The 16,960-nt window shown below is 37.1% G+C and overlaps 1 pseudogene; it reads left to right on the plus strand.

The window, feature by feature from the left end:
- The first annotated feature begins 2,242 nt into the window (after positions 1 to 2,242).
- Positions 2,243 to 4,800, plus strand: LOC140948452 (adenosine receptor A3-like; annotated as a pseudogene).
- The last annotated feature ends 12,160 nt before the right edge of the window (positions 4,801 to 16,960 follow it).

The following is a 16,960-nucleotide window of genomic DNA, read 5'->3' on the forward strand; positions in this document are numbered from 1 at the left end:
ATCCTAGCTCATTTTATGTTGGAAAATATCGTATGTGCTCACCAGTGTTTTGTCATGTTCTTGTTCACTTTTTTTTTCTACACTGTCGCTCACTGTTTCACCTTGTTGGCCGCCTTTTCTCATTTTCTCACCGCCATTTCCATGTTTTTCCTCCAACGAAATTTGTCTCTGTTTTTTGTCTAACGCTTTAGCTCTGTTGTCGATGTCATTAAAGACTTTAAAATTTAGTCGGACTTGACTTTGTTGTTGGTTTTTCTCTCTTCTAAGTCCGGATGGACTTTCTCTCTCTAAAAAGTCGCGGTGGACTTAAGGTTGCCCGCCGAAAAACCCCGTGTTGCATTTGCCATACCTGTTGATTGGGTTATTTTACATTGGTATGCCTGTGATGCGGAAGCGCGTGCGTACGCTCACGTGATTATTTATGCACAGTGAACCAAAATTCTTACCCATGGTGCACCGCTGCGCGCGAGAGAGCTTTGCCAAAAATGTTTGTGGTGAACCAAGACGTCAAAAACGCCAAAATAGACCTTTGTCACGCGGCAGCCATTTTGTCTCAGGAGATTTAAAAAACTTTGTTTATGCACAGCTAGCCTTTTAGAATCTTAACCTTCTACTGGGGCCTGAAGATGTTCAGAGATTTCAAGGTAATTTTTTGCCTGATCTGAATTTGTCTGCAAGAAAAATATTAAAACTTTATCGCGACAATCCGCTGAGCAAAAGTTACGGAATCACAGCTTTCAACCTTAAACATTGGTTCAATGAACATAATTTAATATCTATTGCGAGCGTAAAGTCACGGCATTGCTCAAGCACTTTACAACGGCAAAAGATATTTAAGTCTCTAGCCTCGCCGACGCCTATTTCCCTTTCGTAAACGATCGTTGCCATTTATAACACGCGATACCACCATGTTGGTAACCAAGCCTTTAGTCATGATGTAATATGCTCCCTGAATTAACTTACAACAAGAACGCTCTTGATAGGGCAAGTCTCGCTTGCTTGGAGATTAGATAACAGATAAGGAGGCGATTAATTCTACGCGAAGCAGGATTTCTTCGCTAAAAGGTTTCACTTCCCGCTTTAGCGACGGTCGGGTATTCTTCAGAATATTTAATGAATATTTTCTTCAGAATATACGCGTCTACAAATACAAATCATTGCTAGAAAGTAAAAACGTAATAAACATGGCGCGTCATTTCAATCATCGCCAAAAATAAACCGCATGCTCATCACAAGACTCATTTTCATACAATGAAAGTTTACAACGCCCGACCAGTTATAGCTTCTCCATCGAAGTTTTCCGTGAAGCATTCACTTGTTCCAAAGTAATCAACGCTTTCAAGCAATAGAATTCGTGGACCGACCCGTTCCCGGAAAGTTCGACATCCCTGCATCAATTTTTCCTAAACTTTCTTCACAAAATAGAGCATGGCGTTGTGACAGCTGGTAGCAATTTCCACTCAGTTTCCACGATCTCCACTAGTAACGCGTGGGACCATGATTCCCCTTTTGGCGCGCACACAAGCGAGACTAACTACCTACTTTTCTGATCTATGTTTTAAAAGCTTAGCTAGTAATTTTTTTTTTCCTGGGAACAAGCTCCTTATCTCAACTCAAAAGACTCCTCGTTTGTCACAGTTACTAAAACAAAAGGGCATTATCAATCATTTGCCCCAGTCCGTCTTATGACGAGGCACTTAATGAAGCTGGTATTCCGACCATTATTTCATATTGCGAGGACATATGTGACAAGGTTTTTAACGCTGCCCTCTGCAACAAGGACAACAAAATTAACAAGTTATTAACTGAAGCCAATAAGGCTCCATATTTACTAAGAAATCACCAATACTTTGCACTTCCAAAGCGGAAAACGGACCGTTTTAAGAACACTTTTATTTTGTCATCGTGCCTAATTAAAGTACAATTAAATGATTCGGTTTGCATGCTTTTATATATTATATGCATGAATTTTTAATATTTTTAATATTGATGTATGGTAAATTATTTTATTTTTAGCTTAGTTTTATTTGTAAATACGCAATTTAGCCTCTGGCTGCCCATGTATTTATTTTGAATAATCTATCTATCTATCCATTTGGCTATCTATCTATCTAAAAAAAAATGGGCGTTTGTTTCGCTTGAGTCCAGCAAACATGTAGGATTGGTCTCAGACCTAATAGTCTGCAATTCCTCTAAACGATCGTTTAACTCTTTTCTGTTTGACTTTGTGTTTACGATTCACCGCAAACCAGCTGCCATTTCTTCTTTGATATCGCGCCAATAGTTTCGAATAACTTATATCCATTTGACTGACGAACTTTATCCTAATACAATTAAAGAATAATACAAGAATATTTTCAGCCTAAAATCGGCAGAAAAAAAATAAGAATATTCAGCCTGTGTCTTTTAAACTGAAGAAACTGAAGCTATATAATACGACTTACATCTTATTAGCTGCTTTAATTATTAAGGAACAGATGATTTATTAAGTAACTAGGGTGCTGTATCTTTAGGCCGCCTCACACTCTTTAAGTCACCCGTGAACATGCAGTTTATCAAAAAATGTGTTCATGGGTCCAGCAAATACAGTTGGATTGGTTTGCGACGTAAAAATTCCGTTTTCCTCTCAAGTCACCTCTCAGCTCGTTCTGTCTGACTGTATGTTTGCGATTCATGATTGAAAACCAACTGCCTTTTGCTTATTTAATATTGCATCAGTAGTTTCATATAACTTCCTTCCTTTTTAACTGACGAACTTCAACATTTATACGACCTATTGCGTTTCGCTTGAAAGAAAATTAATACTAATTACTGTGTGATGATGACGTTACATTTAAAGTTTTAATTCAGGGTTCAGACATGCAAAGTTTCAATTTCAAGCAAGGTGAGAGTTTGGATATTGTGAGCACGACTTAGGGACTTTTTTTACTAACTCAACAGTACTCAGTTAAAAACCAATTGCCATCTGAAGAGGAAGTCTGGAGAATATTCAGTAAGTCTAGCAAAGAGTAATTTCCAGCGTCAGTCTCGTGCAAAAAAGAAGAAAATTGTAGAGTTCCTCAAAAGTACAGCTGCTGAAACTTAAGACTGTATATAACGCTCCATTCAATGGTGGAAGCTGAAGGTCAGTCTCATTCAAAAACGGATGAAACCTAGAAAGCAATGAAATTCAGATCTTTGCATATTATAGAAACTGAACGCTGATTAGGGTTATGTAAAAAAAAAATAAATAAAAAAGATGGCAAGTGCTGAAGGCTTGAATTTGACATTTGTTTTCTTCAACGCTTTCTTGTCTTTCACCACCATCGTATTAAACATCATAACAATGCAAGCGCTCAGAAAAACGTCCTCGTTGCCTAAGACTTTAAAAACGTTGCTACTAAGCCTGGCTGTGTCTGATCTGGGTGTAGGCTTACTTGTCGAACCACTGTTTGTTGCATTTCTTGTGATGGAAAAAAACAGTACTGCTTATTCTACAGTAAAGTTAGCGCGTTCAATCCAGGCAAAAATATTGGTCTTTGCTTCGCATTTTGGTGTTTTTGCATTAGCTGTGGACAGATTCTTGGCCATTCAGCTTCATCTCAGATATCAGGAGCTTGTGACTCACAAACGTGTTGTTGCTGTTGTGATCTCAGTCTGGGTGTTTAGTGCATCAATTTGCTATCCAAGTCATTTAATTATGCGAGCGGTCATTTTCGTTGTTTGTGTCATTACTACAGGATTGCTTTATTGCAAGATATACGCTTCCGTGAGACACCACACAAATCAGATGCACGCTCTGCAAGTTCAATAGGCGACACAGAATGAAGATATGGCAAATGCCGCAAGGCTGAAAAAATCTTCACTGGCTACATTCTACGTTTATTTCGTGTACTTAGTTTGCTATTTGCCATTTTCTTGTTATCTTTTTGCCAAGACCGTCAACGCTGAAACTCCCTTGTTATCTCATTTAAAGAATTACACATTGACTCTTGTGTATCTCAATTCATCCCTCAATCCCTTAATCTACTGCTGGAAGATGAGACACATTCGACAAACTGTTATGGACATACTTCGAAATATTTTGGCGATTTTTCCCCAGTAAAGAAAGGATCTAACTGAGAATAACTTAATCTGCCTTTTTCTCTCTGAGTGGTGAAGATATTAGCTTTCCAGCAATACAGTTGGAAAAATGACACTAAATATAAACGGGAACTGAAACCTCTTGTACTCTCTGTTTGAAGGCCAAGGGATAAATATATGATCGAGTGAGTATAAGTTCATGAGATTTCAGTTTGCTTTGGAATAATTAACAAATAACGGAAACTCTGAAAGTATTATTTATCAACGTCCGAAAGAGGGCAAAGAGAAAAAACTAGTTAGTTTAGGACGAATGACGAGTGACTTGATAAACAGAGGGCCGAGTTTCCAAATTTGCATGGGCAAAAAGTTCTGTGTACAGTAAAGGGAGTTTACTAGATTTTGTTAAGGCCATAGTGCATGCAATGAAAGAAGAAAAACTAACTAAAGAGCAGAGAGATCAAAACTATGTCAATAAATCTTGCATACTGAATGTACCAAGAGTGGCAAAAAGATTTACCGGTATAACAACAACAACAACAGTACATAATAATAATAATTATTATTATTAATAATAAAAATAATAAGAATAATAATGATAAGAAGAACAACACAGCCTATTTGTTGAGAAAGACGAAAACTAGTAGTTTATACTGTTGAGAATATATATTACAATACTTGTAACTGATTCATATCAATAAAGTTCACGTGAAAAAGTTAAGATGTTTTGAAGAATAGTTAAAATATACCATTTAATCAGGAAAGAGCTCTCCTGACAGCGCAACCGATTGGAACAAATGATCGATAGCTAAATGACATCATAATACTAAAATACCATGATATGGAACCACAAAGCAGTCATAACATGGCTCCAATATCAAGTAAAGAGCTTCTTGCTCTGAGATTACTTAGAACCATAATGTTTGACGAAACAATTAAGTATATGGCCCAGGGCTGAACCTAAGTACACAGTTTCCTCATGTCCCAGTTCAACGTCTTGCAAGTACCTCTCGTACGTGCGTTTACAAAAAAGTTGAAACTTTTCTAAGAGACCGTACTTAATGTTTCCATAGGCATTTAGAACGAGCGAGTCAAAAAAAGTAATTATTGTAACCAATGATATATAACAGAACAACAGTAACAACGTGAAAATAAAAAAAAATCAGAAAATCGTATATTTTCCACTATTCTTAAACTAACATGTGTTTTCTCCGACACATTAATTTTCCTGTTCGGTGGTTACGAGAGCTCTTTCATAATCATGAAAGTTCGCCCACAAGTTCTGTTTCAAGGGAGGGGGGGAAGAAAAGTATGCTCTTGTCATTTAGCAAATTTTAACCTCAAAGAAAAACACAATACATGCATACTTCATACACACTGAATTTTTTTTTTTTGGCCTACAATGTAACTTCTAGGTTTGACACCTTAGCAAGTAGGTTTTTTTAATGGGTAATAAATTTTCTATCTAGACTCCTCCCTGTGACTCGTCATAGACCGTTGTTTATCAAAAGGTCTGCCCCATATTTTTTGTTTGGGTCCAGTAAATACATTGGATTGGTCTCCGACGTGATAGTCGGTTTTTCCTATAAACCATCGTTAAACTCTTTCTTTGTGTATGACTTTGTATCAGCGATTGATTGAAACCAGCTGCTGTTAATAGAGCAATTTTCGTTTGACTCTGAAACGAAAACGAATTTATTATAACTAGAATTTGTTCGTTTTTTATAGTTTTTAATGAGTACAGCAAACAAGTTGGATTGGTGTCCGACCTTATAGTCTGCTTTTCCTATAAGCTATCACTAAACTCTTTCTGTTTGACTGTTTATTTGCGATCCTTTGCAAACCAACTGCCTTTTCTAGCATAGTATATTATATTGTTGAATACTTTTTTAATAAAATGAAGTTGAAATATACTTTCCGAGTTGATTGTAGCTAAGACATATATTGCTTTTTTGGAAAATGATTACTCATTGAATTTCCACCTGGTGTTTGCTGGTTTCATTAAGATGAGCCTACAGTGGATGTTTTAAACGTTCAGATCGTTTGCAAATGATCAAGTCTGACACATATAACCTGAGATCAAGCGTTATTTTTATAATTATTATTTTTTTGCATCTTTGCTTCTTTGGCGCGAGAGGAAAAAAAATAACGCCTGATACATTCATTTAACAAGCCATCAACCGCCCCCTAATTTACATAATCTAACTTCTGCTTGACCTGTCATGTTATTAGCCAATCAGCAGTTACCAGACGGGAATCAAATTTTTGTGGGAATAATGGGCGCTTTCCATTTAGTCAAAATTTCCGGAATTTCCGGTTCGGCGGTAAATGGAACACGTTTCGTCGGTTCGTCCCACTGGAAAATTCCCAGAAAAAGTGGAAAATCTAAAAAGGTGGTCCCGTTTTCCCGGTTGGAATTTCCGAACGGAATGTCGTAATCCATTTACGTTTCTCGTACTTTGAACCAGTTCTAGGTCCACGGTCCGGCGCCGCCACGTACCGGGGTTTACGACCAAATGGAACAACTTTTTACCAATCGGAAATTCCACTTTTGCTACCACCGAAATTTCCCGTATTTTTTCCTAAATGGAAAGCGCCCAATGTCTCTTTCGCCGAAATCAATTGTAGGGACATTTTTAAGTACGTGCAGGCCAGATGGCGCTTCCTAAAAAAAAAATTTAAATGTTTTTTTTTTGTGATGAAGTACTGCTGGCTGGAGCTGCGTTACCGTTATTTAACAGCTACAAATAATAAAGAATGTACAAGCTCTTTTACTTCCTTCTGTGGCGAAAGCAAAAAAGATTAGGCTGGAGTATCATATTTCACAAACTGAAAAGTGTTGTGTAAGCGAAGATAGCTCAGACTGATTCGCAGGTTTCTGAAGGAGGAATTACAGTCAAACCAGCTCAAGATTCCATTCATGAATTGATTATTTTAAAAGTGAACCCGTTTGTCGCTTCTGTAACTTGTAGCCGGTATCAAATTGCATTCAAATGATCGGCGAATTTTTGACAGCAATTTTTAGTAAACGATGAAATGGAAAATATTTCAATGTATGAAATTTCTATTTAGACATTCTTCAAATTCCAGAAAACTGAGTTGGCAGAAATTTCATAACGAACTCGCGTGTGTATTAACTGCTCATTACGCAAGCAAAATGCAGACTGAAATCAACAACAACTAACGGATGGCGGCCTTTTGGCCAATCGCAACAGCGCAAATCATCCGTATTGTTTCCTATCCAATCAGGAAAAAGTCTAGATTCTGGCTTTTTTGCATGTGATCTGTGAAAGAAATGTATCATGCCCTCCTCCCGAAAACACATTACAGAGATAAAGGGAGAGGGCATGATCGCAGGCTAGACACATATGACCGAATGATTTGCAAGTAACTACCCACTGTGTCTTTGTTTTAAAACCCTAGCTAGAAAATAAAGGTTTTTCATAGGTAATAAGTTTTTTTTTTCTGAAGCCCCTGTCCTAAGACTCGTCGTAAGTCGTATTTAATTAAAATTTGTGCGTTTTTTATAGTTTTTACTTGAGTTCAGCAAACAAGTTGGATTGGTGTCCGACCTAATAGTCTGCTTTTCCTATAAACTATCACTAAACTCTTTCTGACTGTTTATTTGCTATCCTTTGCAAACCAACTGCCTTTTCTAATTTGATATTGCGTCAGTAGTTCAAATAACTTTCCTCCATTTGACTGACAAACTCTCAACGCCTACAAAGCTCGACCTTTCGCGTTTCTGTTAAAAGAAAGATATATCCAAACTTCTGTGCAATGAGAAGAACCCCGAGCATTGCACAGACAGTTTTAATTTCAGATAAGTTGAAATTTTGGATGTTATGAGTGCGTTTCAGGGACTCTCTTATACCATTGGCAGTAATTTATACTAGTCAAGAGGACGTCTAAGACGTCTGAGGCGTTTAAGACATTGCTTCTAAGCGTGTTTATTTCTGATCTAGGTGTAGGTTTTCTTATCCAGCCACTTTATGTTGCATATCTTACGAAGGAAATAACTAAAAACAGTAAAAAGACTTACAACATTACTGCTTATTGGACTGTTGTTAAAGCATATGCCATCCCTCTGAGTTTATTTGTTTTTGCCTCATTTTTTGGTGTTTTCGCGATAGCTGTTGACAGATTCTTGGCCATTCATCTTCACAATCTCAGATAGCACAAACCTGTGACTCACAAACGGGTTGTTGCTGTAGTGACCTCATTCTGGGTGTTCAGCGTAATTGCTTGCTTCTGGTATGAAACGATAAGTGTTTTGTCTGTGATGTCAGTTGTTTGTATCATAACTACAGGATTGCTTTATTGCAAGATATACGCAGCCGTAAGACACCACACCAGGGAGTAAGAAGCTCGGGCGTTGAAACCAGCGGAGTCGAGCGATCTAGCTGTGATGCAAGGGTCTGGGTACTACCAAAGAGACAAAACAAGATGGCGGACATTATACTGGATCGTTTGAGTAGAGAGATTATCTAGCGAACGTTAGCCATTATCCCGTGGCATTCATCTACTGGTAGCAATAGCGGAGGAACAAATTATTTTTTTCTCACGTTCGTTTTCTGTTTTTTTTTTTTCAATTTTTCCACTGCGAACAAATATCTGTATTGAATATAGTTCCACCTCCGCGACCCGTATTAAAATTTCGTGACTTGGTAAGAAAATGGCATCACAACTCAGATGATAGCACTGACATCATTTTTAGACTAATATTATCGGTTCTCTACTTCAGTTTAATATGAAGTTGTGTAATTCATCATCTGCTATGGCATTTATTTTTTGCTGCCCAGTTTCAAGGCCAGATGATCTGTTTTCACTATTAAAGTCTGGATTTGTTGGTGTACATCAGTATTCTTCTCTAAAAACCTTATTGAGTTATCTCCAAAATTGAACATTACAGTTGGACAGATTGTGAAAACTAATGTCCGGGTAAATTTAAAACATAATAAAATCATTTTTAATAATTTTTTATCCTGTACAGTAATACTACTTTGCAATGACGAAAAAGTATTCAAAAAGAATATAATGCACTGCCCTTGAAAAACTAACAAAGAGGTTGCAAGAACACAAATAAGTAGCCCAGCAAATATTTTTGTTTGACGATAACACCTTTTTGTAATGAAATGGTCACTGAAAACTACCCATGCAAGGAACACAGACATTGCTAGATATAAATCTTACAGAAACAACGTAAAACATTTATATAACATACAAATTCAAAAGAAGATTGCAAACAAGAAAATTATACATAATTATGCCCAAATAAAATACAAATGGCCTGTAACAGCCATTAAACCATTGAAAAACAAACTTTTTAGTGTGACCAGCAACCCTAGCACACTTGTATACTTCATGTCCCGTATGATTTAATTTCATTCTTGGTTAAATTTATTAACTGCAGCCAGGCTTAATCAAACTTGATTCAAAAAATACTTTCCTGTTTCCTTGTCTACAATATATAATATTAAGAGGGAGAATATAACGCTAGAAATATTATACAGTAGTACAATCAAAAGATAAGGCACCTCCAGGAAATCGAGTTGATCCCTACTATTCTTCAGTCATTTTCTTTTACTCTCTATAAGAGTTACACCTGTCCATTAATACAGACATTTTGTGCCAGTCCCAACAGTTTCCATCTGAGAACTGACTGTAGTTTGTGCAACACCACACTTAAGCCTCTGACGACAAAAATACAATGTTACACAGCAGTTTTAATTTATTCTATTTTTTTTATTATTATTTTATTTTATTTCATTTGCTATTCCAAAGTACAACAATTACAATTATTATCACAAAGCATACATGCACAAACTTACTACACACCTAAGCACACGTGCAATTCCACAATTACCACACAAGGTAATGCCTACTGTTATTTTACAAGTGCTATTCAAAAAAGAAGAAACAAATCATTTTTTCAAAAGAATAAAAACTACCTAGATTACAAAGTCCATTTGTCTATTAATTCTTGTAAATTCTCATTCTTAGTGAAAATATATTTTTCTATTTCATATTTACCGTTTATTCTAACTATAAAACTGTTTATGGTTGGGAGTAGTTCATTCCTTCTGCAACTCCATAAATATATTTTCCCTATAAGTATAAGATAATTAAGCAAGGGGCATTATTCTACTTGCAATCAAATTAAGACCTCTTCATGTTCTTCTTCATAATCACGGTATTATGAACTCGTTTATCTTTCAGTGTGTGTTCTGACTAGTAGTTTTTTCAGGCGGGCACTCATTGTTGTCCTGCAAAAATCATTATAATAACAAATAAACACATTATATGATTTAATTTTACAGAGGAATCTTTGTGGGGATTTGAAAGCAAATTTCTCCATAGGCTTCTCTCTGTTTCTGTGCAATACAACCTTTAGATTTATACCGTAGTGGAGCAGAATTTTTTGTTGTTCATGTGCAGACTGTCACACGAGATCATTCGAATGCAATTTTCTAGTAGAACTTTAAAAATAGTCAGAACCTTCTTGGATCGCGGTTCTGTAACTAAAAAAAATTATTTACCATCTTAGTGTATCTTAAAAAAAGAAAAATCGCTAAATTGGGCAACTGAAATCTTTTATTTTACTAACAGGCTAAACGCCGACTTACAAAACAAAAACCTTGTCATCGCCATTATGAAGTCGTCACTTCAGAAGTAAAAGAACCTTAAAGGTTTATAAAAGTTCACTCTAAAAAGTTGCATGCACAAACAAAATTTATAAAACCATTTTTTGTAGCCGTTTATTATCATTTGGTTTTGACTGGCACGATAAAACGTGACATGTTCAACGATTCGATGGGCCATTTTGACACTACAAAAGCATAAAAGGCGAGGAAACACCTTAACTTATAAGACTTACTGTACAATATCACCTAAATAGTTTCTGTATATCGCATAGAAATACGCCAAATATCAAATCTAATTATGGGATTGCAGCGATCTAAAGCCATAAAGCAAAAACTCCGAACCTACCTCCAGCTAGACGACGCCATTTTTCTTGCCCTGACAGCGGTAACACTTGACAGCGGTCGAGAGCGGAAAGGCCAACTAGTTCCAGTCCTACTCCGCATCATAGTTGCATGAACACAAACCAGATTCGCGCTCTGCAAGTACGTGAACAAGTAGCTCAGAATGGAGACATGGCAAATGCCGCAAGGCTGAGAAAAACTGCTGTTGCTACATTTTACACGTATATCTTGGTTTTTAATTTTTCATATTTAAAGTTTGTTCAAAAAATATATAAACTCGTGTAATGCTAAGCTGCGAAGGCAACGCCGGAGAACGGTAAAAAACAACAATAGGTCTAATTAGCAAAAAAGCAACTTTGCAAGTGCAGCACACTTTTTTGTACATTTCTTTGCTGTTGTTTTGTACGACTACAACGTGAAACTTCCACAAACTTCTTAGTTACACGCCTTATGGAGGAAATGTCGTACGTGTTCTCGCTCACTTTTTTTTCACTGCCGCTCATTTTCACCTTGCATTGGTGGCCGCTAGCATTTCTCATTTTCTCACCGCAGCTACAAAATTGTCATGTTGTTCTTTTAACAAAAAACTGTCTCCTTTGTTGTTTATCTCTCGCTCTAGATCTCTGTCGCCCTTTTTCTCGTTGAGCTTCGCTGACATGCCGCCTAGTTTCTCCTTTTTTTCTGTCTTTCTCTTCCTCTATTTTCCAATTTTTTGGGAATGACAGTTCAGTTAATCTAAGCTGTTAAGCTAAGATTAATTGTCATGTCCAAAAATTTGGAGAAGTGTTACAATACTTCAGACAACACGGATACAGAACAATTTCTGCTTTCCGTTTTGGTCTTTATTGACTCTTTAGTTGCCCAAGTTGCATTTGGGTTGCCATACCTGTTGATTGACTTATTTTATATTGGTATGCCTGTGGTGCGGACAGACGGTCGGTTGCTTGTCGGGCGGTGTATGGTCACGTGATTGGCAAATTTTCTAGGATGGGTAGATTTACTTAGCTATGGGGCTCCGCAAGCGCACGCTTCGCGCGCGCGTAAAGCTCCGCTAAGAACAGAGTTAATTTACACGTTCAGGGATGGTTTAAACTTTGGAGAGGGTATCCTAAATATACAGGTAGCTACAGCTGCAGTAATACAGGTTTCACTGTATTTCTCTGATGCACAGATAACCAAATTTTCTTACCCACGGTGCACCGCTGCGCGCGCGTGAGCTTTACCAAAAATGTTTGCTGTGAACCAAGACGTTCAAAACGCCAAAATAAATTTATGTCACGGGGCAGCCATTTTGTCTCAGGAGATATAAAAAGCTTTGTTTATGCACAGCTAGCCTCGTAGAGTGAACGAGGCTTTTTAAATCTCCTGAAACAAAATGGTCGCCGTCTGACAAAGGTCTATTGCCTAATTCCTCTGTATCGCGTATCGTCTGTCTGGCCTGGGGTTAATTATTCCCTCTAATGACCAATGCGGGGAGGCTCAGCCCGAAAAGGGTACCTTTTTCATGCCTCAGGTATATGAAAGGGTAAGGATTTCACTAGTTGAAGTAAATGAAACGGTAGTGACATTTGTCATTTCGGTCCGTAACAAGGCCCAAAAGAGCTGAAAGATGCACATGTCTGTGAGAGAGTCGGCGCAAGAAAGCTCTCTAACTTTCTAATTTGTTCACATTTAAAAGACAGTACGTTTACAGCAGTTCGAAGGGATACAAAGTTCTAAACTTGGTATGTCAAAAGGGCACCGTACCATTTATCAATAGAAGGCAAACGAAAGGGGTACTGTTGAAGTGACAAATGCAATAATTGGCCACACATGTAATAGAAACCTAAAATGCTATCAAAACCGTATATTTCTCGAAAGAGTACCGCTTTAAATTAAAGTCGGACACAAATTAGTTCCGCGACACCCTTTCGAAAAACACAATTCTATTGCCGTGATTTAATCCAAAGAGCGCAGCCCTCAAATAAAGTCGAAAAACAATAAGCGCAGTGGCGCTGTTTCAAGTAAACAGAATTTACTACACTCTTCTTGCGCCCGCTCGCTCACTCTGCGGACGAGAAACATTTTTTTACTTGGCCTGACCATATCAGCAAATCGGGACTAGTGTGCGAGAATTTGCATCATATATTGGGAGTGTCACGTGGACAAACTAAAAGCAAGGGGTAACTCCTCGTCTGTCTTCCCCGCGCATGCGTAGGAGAACTGCCTTGCGGTTCTCTTCACCGACGAAAAACGTCTGATTGGTCGACGCGCGACCACGTGAAATTACCAAATTCAAAATGGCGGCAATACCTCCATCGTTTGTTTATTCCAGTGGAAAGAAGATTAATTGTGGCTTAATACGAGTTGCAAATGCATATACGCATATTTTTAGAATAGCCTAGACTTTTTATTATCCTTTTTCACCTATTCTTATGGGATTCGTTCCCTGCGATGCTCGCGTTTGGCCGGTTTACCGGATTCAACTTTGGACTCTTCACAATCACGAAGGACAACAATATATAGCAGGGTCACTAGAAAGAACGACCTTTGTTCACAGCTCAATGCTGCGGAGAAATAAGACACTATGGGTCCTTTGAAATTGCTTAGACACCTGGAAGTTATTTTATAATTTTTTTGCCGAAAAGATAAAGCAAAATTATGTTTCTCCAGCAAGACTTTCTAATTTATAAAAAAAAGCTTGAACATGAGCTAAATGAACTGTAGTGTCTGCATTCATGTTCTTTTCATTGCAATTTTAATATCAAAACTTTAAAGCCGTCTATGACCAAGCAGGGTTTGTTTTTCTTTTTTCTTTTCAATGGTTACTGTGCTTGATCTGAATAAGATAATGAAATTTTTAAAATTAGGGGAATACTATATATAAAAGAAAAGAACTTTGATTGCAAATATGTTAGTTGGAAAAAATAATGATTATACTATATGATCTTTTTACTATATAGGTTAGAAAAGTGATGCGTGGTCAGAAGTGCTACAAAGGAGTAAAAACCCAGATCTTTCCATTAATGAATTTTATTGACACTGTCAGGGACATATACTTTGCTTGAGTACACATTTGTTCGTCAAAAATCTTGTTTGTGAAGCTGCACTTTGTTTGATTCAGGATCAATCAATCTTTTCTGCAGAGAAATGAACAATACAGTATGTTAACATGTCAGATACTTCAACACTGCCTTAGCCAACAACTAAGAAGAAACTCAACTTCATATCAAAAACACAAAGTGAAAAATACTTCACTGTGAAACAACAGCCCCCTCAAATACATATCACATTAAATTCATGCAAAATATAGACCTGATGATAAGTTTATAGGAAAAGAAACAAATGATAATTACAATGAAACTATAATGTTTGAATGAGATCTGTATTTGAGTGTTCTCTCATAATTCTAACAGAAGATCAAAATTGGAAACTGCATACCCTACACAACTGCATTCATCAACATGATCCAACTAAAATTTCATTAAGACTCAAAGTTTACTCCAAACTTTAAACTCCTGTAAGTTTAATTTGTGAGGATTATTTTTTTTCTTGGAATAACTCTATCATTCACTCATAACTTTGCGCCAAAAAAAAATTAAGCCGAAAACGATGGACAGAAAAACAAAAGCATTCTCAGGAATATTACCCTGTTCATCTCCTTCCAGGATTCAATTTTCAATCAAAGAAGCACCCCCCACAGAAAGCTTTGTGTGCAAAAATTTAGTACTAAAAAATTTTACACGGAGGAAATCATGTCCGTAAGTGCGGTTCCTAACGAAGTAACTCCTTGTGTGGATAATCCCAAGCCAAATTTATGAGCAAAATAATCTAAACTTCGATCCTTCAATTATAAAATTGCAAGCCTAAATGTACAGCAGCTGTGCACATTGTAAACAGATTTTTTTTCACAAATCAGAATGTTGCTGGACCTATCGAACTGTAGCTCCAAGACGGTCCAAGTGTTTTAATGAAAACATTCTCACATTTTCTCATTCGACAGTTCGCATAAAACTCAAATTTCTATACGGTAACGTACAACATTATGAAACCCATTGACGGCCTCGCAACTTCTTGAAGTTGTCACTTCAAAAAACGATGCCTCGTTGACCCTCTGCACAGTAAACTTTTACTGCAAATAGGCTTTTAAAATTCTTATGTTAAAAGTCTAGAATAAACAGTGAAAAGTTTCATTAGCTGCGTATCGAAAGTGTCCAAAATCTGAACCTGACATCTTCGCAAAAACTGATGCTTGTAATGAATGTGAGAAGCATTTTAAAAACTTAAATTAAACTTAGGTGTTGTAGTCACGATAAGTGTTTTGAGCAAATTTTATGAATGAACAAACTCAAAACAATAGACAGAGAAGCCGTTTCTTGAAAATTTTTATTCAAAGTCCAAAAAGTTAATCCTTTAAAGCAATTCGGAAAACACTGTCTGGATCGTGGATTCGTTCACGCAATTGACATCGGCTAAGCACATGGCAAAATTCAACACAAAATCCATCTCAAATCAGGGCACATTTTGTAATTTTTCTTTAGCGCCGAAAAGAAAAATTTTTAAAACGTCTATGAAACATTTAAAAATACATAAATTCGCTTTCAAAAACGTAATTGTCTTGGCCATAGAGTGCAAAATGTACCTGAAAATTCAGCAAAAACTTCGCTGACTTGGTTGCATTTCAAAACAGACCATGGGCTCCGCCGTGAAGAAAACAAGGTTGAATTCCTCGAAGGACGATTTCTTGATGAAAAGCTTTCCTTTCTCCACAAAAAGAAAGCTGAGCATTCTTTTGAACTTTCTCTTTCCATTTTTTGTCTTTTAACGGTGTATTTTTTACCTTGAAATGCAGAACTCTTGTCTTAAAACATCTGCATGGTGATCGCACAGCGGCCATTTTGTTGAAAATGGATATCCGTTACTAAGATTTCCAAATATGGTCAAAATGAATATTCACAGGCATTGAACGCGAGTTACACTTTTCAACCCCTGATGGGTTTCTGGTTGAACCAAGCGTAAGCGTATTTTTCTGCCATAAACAGTGTAAACATACGGAGATTAAACATCCAAATATAGTTTTTCCAGCAACAAAGTACACGCTAAGTCATAGAGCGGTTTTCACTTGACTGTCGTAAAACCAAAACCAAAGTAAATACACTGGCCAACCAAAGGACGTAGTAAAACCAAAACCAAAACCAAAACCAATCCCAATTCGACAGTCAAGTGAAAACCGCTCTATTAACAAAACAAAGCCCAAAAATGTACTTTTTTTTGTTGAATCCGTGATAAGCTTAAGAAACTTGATCTTAACAACAAAAGCATTTTGGATAACATTGTAATACGCTCTTCGATCAACAGTCGAATGTTATCGAATGTTAGATTCACAATCAAAGTCGAATTTTGACACAAAAACGGGATACACATTTAACAAAACTGTCGCTTCCGTGCAACTCGGTACAAGCTAATTTATATACCAAAACAAAGCGCAATAATTTTTCTTCCACTACTTTATAATTTCTTTTTGTACCGAGTTGCACGGAACATGCAGTAAACAAAAAGAGCAAAAATTACCCACCTTTTCGGCATGTCTTCCACATGCAAACCAGCGATCTCAACGTCAAGAACACTGAATCAGACCATGCCAATGCGATTTTTCGCCGGTTTCAGGACGCTATATTCTCTAGGGAACACACTTACGTCAAAACTTTGACCAAAATAATTTTTGATCTCTTACAGTGGCAAGAAATTGCAACGCTGTCACTGCCAAAAAAAAGCTGCCATCGCTTCTTTCATCTCAACAACATTTCGCGGGCAGTTTAGCCTCGGAGCCAATGACTTTGCCCGTAATAGATCACGTGTCATTTTTAGTAGAGCATGCGCAGACATTTTTCGCCGGTGAAGCGGTTCTCAGCCTGCAGCTCCCAAAATTGGCTCAA

This window comes from Porites lutea, chromosome 9, assembly GCF_958299795.1.
Source record: "Porites lutea chromosome 9, jaPorLute2.1, whole genome shotgun sequence".
Taxonomy (NCBI): domain Eukaryota; kingdom Metazoa; phylum Cnidaria; class Anthozoa; order Scleractinia; family Poritidae; genus Porites; species Porites lutea.